Consider the following 10,104-nt stretch of genomic DNA (forward strand, 5'->3'; position numbering starts at 1 on the left):
CATTTGGAGAAGTTATTTTTTTTCTCATGTTATCCAACGTTTTTCTCCAAACCAATCCACTAAGCAACATCCGCTAAGCGCTGCATAATTTAGCATCATTTGGTGCCTGTAATACTACGATTACTCTTCAAGGCTCATTTGCTTCAAGGTCTTCAGGCTCTAAAGTTATGGGAGTGTGGTTAGTTGATTTTCAGGAATGTCTACTCTCTGGCAGGGGCTGGAGAAGGAAGGAACCAAAAAGAAATGCATGCAAATTCAATGACATAGCAGGAACTTTAGAGGCGTTTCAACACAGTGATACCCACAGGCAAAGAAATCGTAATTGTTCAGGGGAAATATGGCCTTGCCAACTCCTATGATTTTATCAGGAGTCTCGTAATTTCCAAAGTGTCCTTAAAAGCCCAGCTGCTGGAGTCATCCCATTGTCATCAAGGAGTGTCAGCTTCCTTTTAAATGAAAAGGAATTTTTCCAGCCCTTTGTTTTTTTCTTTTTCTGAGAAAACCTAGAGAAAGTAAAGTATGCTGAAGGTTCAGAAATAGAAGGAAAAGAGAACCTAGGTCATATTAAAAACAAGGAGAGAACAAACACAGAAGTACATGATCAAAAACATGCTCACCTAGTTTGGTTTTTTTTTAAACTCGATGCCAAAACCAAACCTATTCCCATTTTTATCTGGACACGCAATTTGCAGACACTTGTGCTTGGCAGGCCTGGCCTCGTGCCCTTGCCTCGCAAAGGAGCAGGCAGCCTTTAGTGGCCCCAGGATGGAGCAGGAGGAGATTCTGAGCCTCCACTCTTGCTCTTTTTCTTTCTCTTCTCCTCATTTTCACCCGTGACTTGTAGTTCTCCAGGTCTCGGGGACATTGTCAGCCCTAAAAGTGTGTGTGCCCTGACACAAATCCTTGTTGTTTTGCTACTGGCCATGCCAACTGCTTGTATATCATGTTTGGGCAATACTTGCTCAGGCATTACTCACTGTCCAGCACAGCAAGCCCTTACAGTGTAGATGAAGGTGGCATCCATAGTGGCTCGCTGTCCTTCATCCCTTCCACCTCTCTGGATGGTGGCTTAGCCCAGCCAGCATTGCTCTGCTTGCTGAAGGCACTGCTCTCCTCCTTTATTCCATCCAAGCTCACATCCACAGGGATGTCTCGGCACACATGCTGCACGTGTCCCCTGGCCTTAGCTGCCACCTCACTGCCCAAGCCAGCTTTACCCATCATGAACATTGTCCTAGCCCCAGGACCCATGGAGGAGTGGGATCTGCTCCCCTGCATGTCCGGCATCCGAGGTGAGGGTGTGTGGGATGGCTGGTCGAGAATACTAGCTTCACCAGAGCTGGTGAGAATTTGGTGAGACCTGAGGAGAGTTAGCCTTCGTGGGGAGGCTTGAAGGTGCTTTGGTAAGGGAAGAGCAGGGTGCTAAGGCTGGCATGGACAGTTTTTTGAGAGCTAAAGTAGTGGCATGGAAAGTTGGCTGCGCTTTGCCCTCTTTCATGGCTGCAAAATTAAAAACATGACAAGCATGAGGGAAAGTGGAGAGATTGTAGCTACTCAGTGTTGTGGTAATAAGGTCAGGTAAGGGGATGGAAAACCAGCTGCAAACCTTCCTGAGCGGGCTCATGCAGTGATAAGAAAGCACTGCAGGGTTGCGTCTGCAAGAGGAGCGTAGGCTTGAGAGCCCAGCAAAGCCTGTACTGGGACGTGGAGGAGAGGCCAGGGAAGGTAAGAGGCAGGTGAGCAGCAAGGCAAGGGGAGGAGAGGAGTCTGGCTTGACCAGAGGATGTTACCTGCCTTTCCTAGGAGGGGGTTTACATAGACCTGAGGTGCGATGCCCGGACTAAAAGTGAAGAGACTTTTTTTTTTTTAAGAAATGCACCTTTCCATTCAGAAAATGGCACTGGGCTTTTTTTTTTGTATAGAGGCTGGGAGTCTTTGTGGCACCTTTCAGTAGCAGCATGAGTCTGTCCCCTCATTCCTCATAGTGGTCACTAGAGCAATGCTGAAGATAAATATAGCCAGGGATGGGGAAACTTCACGGTTTTATAAGCTTCACCAAAGATTTTAGAAGCACCCAAAGGTTTCAGCACTTATTTTGAGCATGTTTGGACTTAACTGAGCCTTCTAGAGGCAAAAAATAAGCTTTCTCATAGCATTTGTTCTGCTTCCAACAGGCTTGTGGCAATGCTAGCACAATTCCGCTTGCCTCCAGTCCTCGGAAACAGCCCTTTGGCTAAGCAAGAAGCCTGGGTGGATGCTGGTGAATTTAATCTTTTCCCGGTGAGCTGTCGGTTGTCGCAGAGGAGGTACATGTACGGTGCTCTCTCCATAGCGTTGCTGTTGGTCCAAAACACAAATCCCAAACTTCCAGAATGGATTTCACTCTTTTTGTGTGTGGAAGTATGAAGTATTTAGTTCTGCCGACCACTTACAGAGCTGTAGCAGTTGTGATTTGAGGAACTGTTCAATGTGCAAACAGTCTGAGCCCTTTTCTGCACTACCTTTGCGCCAGGGGCTCTGCAGACACCCACTGCTGTGCGGGAAGGACTCCCGCGCCCTTCATGCAGTGCTGAGCTGCGACCCCTTTGCTCTTCCATATTTCAGTGAAGCCTCTCTCTGCCTCACTTCCTCCATGTTTCTGCCAAAGGTTTGGATTCATAACACTGCCAAAATGTCTCGCTGAAATAGAAAAGTGAAAATATTTCTGTTTCTGAAAGGACGCACGTTGCTGCTGACAAGGAGTGGACTCTATTTCCATAGACAAAACCCCTAATGTCTGTTCTGGCTCTGAGTAGATATTAGCTTCAGCCTACGGAAGCCAGCAACAAATCAGGAAAGAAGGAAAGCTGAGTTTCCTGCAGAAAGCCCAGTGTTTGTCTGTCTGGTAACTGAGTGCTAACTCCAGGAATGAAACAGCTGCTATCCTTGCACACAGGCAGTTGTCTTGGAATTTAAAGAGGAAATGAAGTGGGGAAAGGAAACAAACAAAAAAAAAACAACAACCCAAAACCATCATGTATGAAACCATGCCAAAGTTATAGAGAAGCAGAAGTTCTTATCCAACAAAGCCTTACATTATTGCTTGATAGGTCAGCAAATACTGCAGGTGAACTTCTGGGTCCTCTGAAGTCAGTGGGCAAAATTTGGAGGCTGGATCTTTCTCACAGACCAGGCTGTGAATGTGTACCTCATTTTGTCTAAAATGCTTAGTCTGCTTTCATGCTATTCACGGGAGAGACAGAGTCCTGATCCATGGAAAAACAGTGCCTGAGATGCAACCAGCATTAAGTCAAGGCAGCCCTGCAAGTACAAATTCAGAGAGACTTCAAAATCTAGGAAAAAGTGGTCACCAAGACAGTTTCCGATACTGACTGAGTTGAAACAGAGTTTTACTTATGTAGGAACTTGCACAACCCCCATTACTTTATAATCTTTATTGTGTTCATCCTTGTGCAGCCATAGGAGAGGCAGGTCAGTCCTGGCACAGGTGAAGAATATAATCAGAGAGAGTTACTGACATCACATAGCCTAGCTGGTCTTGCCTACAAAAGACCTTTGTCTTCAGCTGTGGCTTAGTATTGATGCAAGACTTCTTCCTGGTGCACCTCTCTTCTGTCTCTGCCTCTTCCTCCCATCAAGAGCAAAATGGCTTCCTCTGCATTTAGTAGGGATGCTGTGCAATGCTGAAGAGCCACATCCTGAGGTAACCCCAAAAATGGCTGGTATTTGTGCTGTGCTGCTTCTTGCTGAGGGCTCCTGTGCACACAGGGGTTGCTTCCCTTTGCCAGGTCTGCTTTACCCTCCTGACCTGCATTCCTCGCTTCTCTGCAAATTCCCTCCGTGAGGCTCCTGTTTCCTTCTCTCTCCTGACCTCAGCTTTGCTGTGCATCCTCACTGACGTGGGTGACCTGGGTAGTGTAGGCTGAAGGGGTCTGCTGTCTCCCCCTGGGTCCCTGCTGGCATGCCCCCGCCCTTTGCAGGAGGCTCTTCTCCCTGCCTGTGCAGAAGGCACCAGGCCTCTCTGTGGCATGACATTGATCCGTGTGCATCAGAAAATGTAATGGCTCTGGAGAAGGGATTGCTTTAGACCAGCTGAGAAGCTGACATCCCTTAAAAGGCTTTAAGGCTCCTGTCATGGGGTCTATAAGGACTTTGGAGTGTATTTGCATCTTCTGTAGTGCCAGACAAAAAACATTCCCCTGTCCTTTTTGCCTTTTCCACTGTCAGAAGATGCCTGACGAGGGAGAAACTGTGCTGCCAGCCCTCTGACGGCCCCTCTCCGGCTGCTCCCATGGCAGGAGGTGGGAAATCACCCACTCCACTGCACCTTTTGCTTTGCCTCCCTGCAAGGTGCCACTACTGGCAGGGAGTCGTGGCTGGGGCAGCCTGCTGGGATGCTTTGCTCTCTCTTTCTCTCTCCTAGCAGCCTCCTGACTGCATGGGAACAATGGGATGACGTGACCGGAGCCCTGTAAATACTCATTCCCCTTTGAGGCTCTCACACCAAACAGGAAGCGCAAACAGCCCCGGAATAGAAATTCAGATCTTGCCCCACTTCTCAGCAGAGGCTGCTCCCAAATAATGCCACCTCCCAGACCCTTCCTCGTGTGGCCAAGCCGCTCTGCCCTTTCTTGTGTTCCCCAGGGCCAGTGCTTTGGTTGGACCGTGCTCACGAGGAGGTCATTTCCTACCTGGGACTGGCAGGCAGATGGTTTTTGGGACGTGCCCTGCCATGGCATAGCTGGAGCTGGCAAGTGGTGTTTTGTACAAGGATGGAGCTACGTTAGGAGGGTGGCAGGGGCCTCAGGAAGGTGAACCAGGAGGTGACACTGGTTTTTGAGGACAGATCACAGAGGGGAGGCTGTGCTGCACTTGCTTGTGTTACCCCTGCTCTGGGGTGGGCTGCCTGTTGCCAGAATTACTAGGATCGCATTGACCTGCCAACAACCTACCCTCTCAAATCTCATTTTCCCTTTTGCACTGCACAGTGGGGTGTTAGCACATGAACTTGCAATTGCTGCTGGGCTGTTGTTCCTGTTGTAATACATTTACTGGGACATCTGTTTAAATCAATAGGCCATTAGGAGGTACCTTGAAAGGAGCGAAATGTTGATCCAAGTGAGGACACACCCCAGGTGGAGGGTTTGGATGTGTCAGCTGGATTGCAGGACCAATTTTTTTTTGTTTTGCTAAAGTAAAACTTTAATGCCTGCTCCCTTTAAACTGCTTTGAGCATTCAGAGCAATCCCCTTGCTCATCCTTCATATTTGGTGTATTTACAGTTCCTGCGAGCAGGCATGCTGCATTTAAATGAGGCTTCGATCATTGTGACCTGCTGCTCCTTGTCCAGCAGGGATGTGACGGTGCTGGATTTTGGATGCCGGAGGATTAAGTGGTGCTGAGCGTGTGCTGGTCAGTGGTGCGGAGACAACACTGTGCACGTCAGTGGTGCGGAGTGGGTGAAGGAGGCAGTGGTGCAGCGTAGCATCGCACGTGGATCTGAGGATGGCTACAGCCTTTTTAGGAAAATCCTGTTGTCCCCCAGGCTTTCTGTAAAATGACGGTAATGGGTCTCTATCTATCGTACTGAGCTTTCTGGAGTGGGTACAGTCTCCTAGTCTTTGTGCAGTAGTAAAGTCCCTGGAAGTGAGGTAATGCTGCACCACTGGCCTCTGGTATAAAGGCAGAAGCCACATTATAGCCAGAACTAAATCTGTGGTGTTGACTTCAGTAGAAAGCACTTGGGCTGGGAAAGGACTCATAACAGACGCTCACAAGGGATGGTTACAAGAAACGTGTTCCAGCATGAGTTCCCACTCTCGGTAAAGAGGGATGCAATGATGTTTTCCTAGGGGACACAGGTCAGCTGCCTGGCTCAGGGACCCATCAAACCTCATAGTTTCCCTGAAGACTGATGCACGGCTTGGCTCTGGGCATGCAGATGGACTATGTAATTGTGGGCATGTCCTCCCCTGCCAACCTGGCTACCTGACAGCGTGGCAGGTCTTGCCTCTACCCATCTTGAGTCTCTCCGCCAGTGTCTATATTGCTTTAGGTTTTGCTGGGTTAGCAGGAGAGTTCAGAGGGCTGGGGACAGGCAAACATGTTCCTTCCTTTGTGCCATTGACATGTTTTAGCACAGTTTTATCTGGTATTTTGTAGAGTTAGCCCTGAGCAGCTGAATGGAAGTAAAAATGGGGAAATCCACATGGAGGAAGAACACTAGGTTTGGTAAGCCCCAGCCTGGCTTCATGAATGGCTTCAGGCAGCCCTTTGAAGAGCCATTTTCAGGGGCTTTTTCTGAAAACAGGGACATCCTGATCTGTGTTGGTTACACAGAACAGTTTTGCTTCACTTCCCTGACTGTCCTCTGTGCTTCTCTCTCATTTCCATTGTTGTTCTTTAACCTCGGCCTTGCCACCTCCTGACTGCTCTCCAAAAAGTGAAGTAGTGATGATAACATGCTTCTTTAATCTGCAAAGCATGCTGGTACCTACCAATGAAAACACTTATAAGTTACTACTATACTGCTGGTAGGGGAAGGATTTTCTGCCTTGGCACTCCGGATCTGCCAGGCTTCCTTTGTATATGTAGGTAGTCGGTAGGGTCACCAAGCTCGCAGACTTTCAAGATGGGAGGGAAGGCTTCCTCGTATTTCCAATAACCATCTCTAATAGTAATTTTAACTAGGGGAGAAGGGATTGAGCTTGTTTCTTGTGTGAGGCTGAAGGTGTATCTTGTTTTCAGCAAGCGGTTTGTAGGATAGCAGCCCTCTGGGAGTTAAGCTGAGATAGAAGAACACAGCACTGCATCCTCCCATGGCTGTGCTTGAAGTTTCCAAGTTACAACACCACTTATTCTCAGCTTCTTGACCACAATGCTACTGATGACGCATGTTTCCAGCTTCCATCATGCACGAGGTTAAACATGACATCTCCTGAAATGCTGAGTCTCTTCTTTCCTGCACCCTTAAGGTGATGGGCTAGGAGCAGAGCTGCTGAGGAAGAAAGAAAAAACACTTGAAGCAGAGAAATGTGTTTTCACACTCTTTTTCCAGGCTGAGATTGGAGCAGAAAAAGAGTAGTTATCGAGCTTCTGTGTAGCACGGTGATCTGTCAAGAGCAGTGGCAGCTGGCAACTGTATGGCTCAGGAGGCTGGGTAATGGGCTATGAAAGTCCTTCACCTCTGGGTCATAGTGTTCATCTAGGTACTGACCAGCAGTGAGGGAATATTGTTGCTTTGACAGAGCTGCTCAGCAGTTTCTGTGAAAATAAAAGGACTCACCACTGCTACAGCAAGCCCTATTCCTGCTGTGGCTCCTAGCAAGTGCTTAGGGAACCAAGAGGTGGTTTGGCAAGACCGTTTTGTTGCTCCATTGGAAATTACCAGGAGAAATGGCTCCAATTAGACCAGCTGATACTGCTGCACACTTGTGACTTGGACACACAAATGTTTTCTCATCTATTTGGTGCCAGATGAGGAAATGAGTGTGCTCAAATCAAAAGAACTGAAGAGATGGGCTGGATATCAAAAAACAGTAACTGGGGGGGCTAGCAAGACAAGAAGTGAACGGGAGTGCATTCACATGGGCAGATCAAACCTTGTCAGTGGTAGCTGGGAGCCTGGAGAACCATCCAACAGTACAACCACGTCCCTGATGGTCCCTTCCTGGGAAAAGGATGACATCACTTGTTGATGGAAACTACTGCACGCCTTGTTATGGGTACCTTATTAAAATGTTGCTGTGCCAGATCCTGGAGAAATTTGCACCCAAGATAGAGAACTTTCTAGCTGAAGCATCACCTGGCCTGAAGTCTGGAAAGAGAGCAATATCATAAACATTCGCTATTCAGAAGAGCACTGCAGAGTGCTGGGAAGGTAGCATATGCTTTTGGTGACTTTGCAGGTGTCAACAGTGACAAGGTGTAAACCTCCCTGGGTAAGGCTAGAGTCAGCTGGAGGTGGCAAAAATGCTAAAAGGTTGGTGGAAAGTGTAACTGCCTTAGTGGCTGTGGGCAAGGAGTAAAATAATTGGCCTGACCTCGGGATAGGTGTCAGACAGGCTTGTGCTCAAACACTAGCTTGTTTCAAGAGGCATCAGAAAAAAACTGTTCGAAAGAGCCACTGATGGAAAATCTACAGGAGGGTGCTTTGTAGCCCTCAGAGAATGGGAGAGTAGTTAATTGTGCGCTTCACTGGTGAGACTGGCCTAAATGGACCTTTGCAGGAAGACTGATAGAAAATTTTAAGGAAAAAGGTTCAAGAAGAAGACACGTTTTATCTAGAGAGCTAATGTGGAAAGACAGATAGTGGTAATATCCAGCTTGGCAAATATATTCTTATGCACATCTTGAGAGAATGCAATGCTACACCCTTCCGATGTGTTTTATACACCTTGGCAATGCAGTGAAAAGAAACTTCAAGCATTGCTCAAAATCTGGTGTTGAGCTTTGTGTATGACCCTGCTCTAGCTAAACTCACGTGCTTTTGGAGAGGGTCATGTGCACAACGTGGTGTGAGTAAAACTGGTGGTGGCTGGTTTAGGATCCTTGTATCTGTATGTGAAACAGGCATGGAGAAAACCTGGTGTTCAGAAGCTCCCTCAACTGGGAAGATGAGAGATGGCAAAGAACTAAGCCCAGGGGTACTCATATGCAAACATGGCTGCAGCCTGGATTCACAGCACCATCAGTGGTGATGGACATCAGGGTTTCTGGGTTAAGTGAGTGAAGGGCTGCAGCCAAAGTGAGCTGAGGGGGCTGGCAGCTGCTGAGCAAGGCACTCTGGCAAAGCTGTGACCTGGCCAGAGAGCCTGGAAGCACACAGAGGTGGTGGAGAATGGAAGGGAGATGGCTGACCACTGGCTTCCATGTGTGCGCTTGCTGCTGGCAGTGCCAGTACCCAGCTGTGCTGCACCGCGTAAGGCAGGAGGGAAGGGATGGGACGCCCAAACTGTTGTGTGGGTGCAGGCGGCAGTCGCATCTCTGGTAGGGCTGGGGGAGCTGCTGTGAGCTGATGCCATGTACTGAAATCTTTCTGTCCAGGATCCGGGAGGGGCTGGGGCTGTTCCCTTTACCTTAACATCCCGTGCCAGCTCCCTGGAGCTCTTGTGGGCTTTCTGAGCCTATGCATCGCATTACTGTGGTGACCTTTCTCGAATTGCTTTGGGCTCAGTATCAGCACCGTCTACCTCTGTCTGTATTGAAAATAGTATTACTTTCCACTTTCCACCTCAAGAGGCAAATTGGAGTCCACAGAGCAGGATTTAAGCCGCTAAGGCATTCCTATTAATTAGTCTCCTTTTCAGCAAACTCCCTGGAAGGAGAAAAGGAAGAGAGGTAAGGTGCAAAGCATCTCTGAGGTGGGCTTTTCCAGAGTTGTTGGGGTTTTTTTCCAGTTTATTCTGCTTCTGAGGTAAGTCTGCTTACAAATGTCCCATGGCGGGAGAGTAGGGTTTAACGAACAAAGCCCTGTGAAAAGGGAGAGCCAGAAACAAAAAGGCTGTGAATATAGAAGCCCCAGGCAGTGTCTTCCTCTGCCTGGAAGGAGCTTTGCTTATTACAAAAATCGCCCTCTGACTGGTGCTCTGATGGCCCCAAGCAGTCAAGGGAAAGAAAGGCTATCAGAGAGGCAATTTTTTTTTGGAGGCACAGTAAAGACAAATTCATAAAAGAAGCAGCAGGAGGGAAGGTGGAAAAGGAAGGAGGAGGGAAACAAAGGGAAGTTGTAGCCAGACCTTCTTTCACTCTGTGAAAACAGTCTTGTTATTAACCCTTTAACAGTGCTTTGAGCTTCCTCAAGCCCTGGAAATCTGCTAATTAATCCACAGGTTTGTGTAAGGGTAATAGGAAGATGAGTACTGAGTCCCGAAGGTTTTGGTGGGTTATCCACCACCACTCTACCCTTCCTTACCCATCCTGCAGGCAATGGCATGGTTCCCAGCAGGCATATCCCTACAAAGGACAGCTCGTTTGGTGGGGAAGCTTTCAAAGCTGTTTCAAGGAGACTGGAAACTCTCCTACCTTTGAGTTTTGTTCCAAATGAGAAACTTGCCAGCTGGTTTAAACTTTCTGGTCTGGCCCAGGAGTCTTCAATGAAATTGG

The sequence above is a fragment of the Chlamydotis macqueenii genome, chromosome 3, assembly GCF_036417535.1.
Source record: "Chlamydotis macqueenii isolate bChlMac1 chromosome 3, bChlMac1.mat, whole genome shotgun sequence".
Classification (NCBI taxonomy): domain Eukaryota; kingdom Metazoa; phylum Chordata; class Aves; order Otidiformes; family Otididae; genus Chlamydotis; species Chlamydotis macqueenii.